The following is a 509-nucleotide window of genomic DNA, read 5'->3' as shown; positions in this document are numbered from 1 at the left end:
CCGCCCTGGGGGGCCCCCAGCTGGGGGGCCCCCGGGGGGGGGGCCCCCAGGGCAGGGGTTTGGTCTAGCTCTGCTATGCGGAGAGCGAAGCCGGCGACAACGGCGAGGAGGCCGAGCCACTGAAGGAGAGAGAGACGGCGGCGGAGGAGACAGAGAGACAGCAGAGCCAGCCAGAAGAGAGACAGACTTGTGCACATTAAATATAAGGCGCTGCCCGCGTATACTAGGCCTGCTGAGGAGAGAGAAAGAGAGAGAAGGGAGAGAGAGAGAGAAAGAGACAGACACAGAAAAAAGGTACAGAGGGGTGAGAGAAAGAGAGAGAGAGAGAGAGGGGAAGAGACAAAAAGGAGACAGAAAGAAAGGAGACAGACAGAGACAGAAAGAGACAGAAAGAGACAGAAAGGAGACAAAAAGAGACAAACAGGAGACAGAAAGAGACAAAAAGGAGACAGAAAGAGACAAAAAGGAGACATAAAGGAGACAAAAAGGAGACAGAAAGGAGACAGAAA

Source organism: Eimeria mitis, genomic scaffold (genome assembly GCF_000499745.2).
Source record: "Eimeria mitis Houghton genomic scaffold, Emh_scaff2218, whole genome shotgun sequence".
In the NCBI taxonomy this organism is placed as follows: Eukaryota; Apicomplexa; class Conoidasida; order Eucoccidiorida; family Eimeriidae; genus Eimeria; species Eimeria mitis.
Note: the sequence above shows the minus strand (reverse complement) of the source record.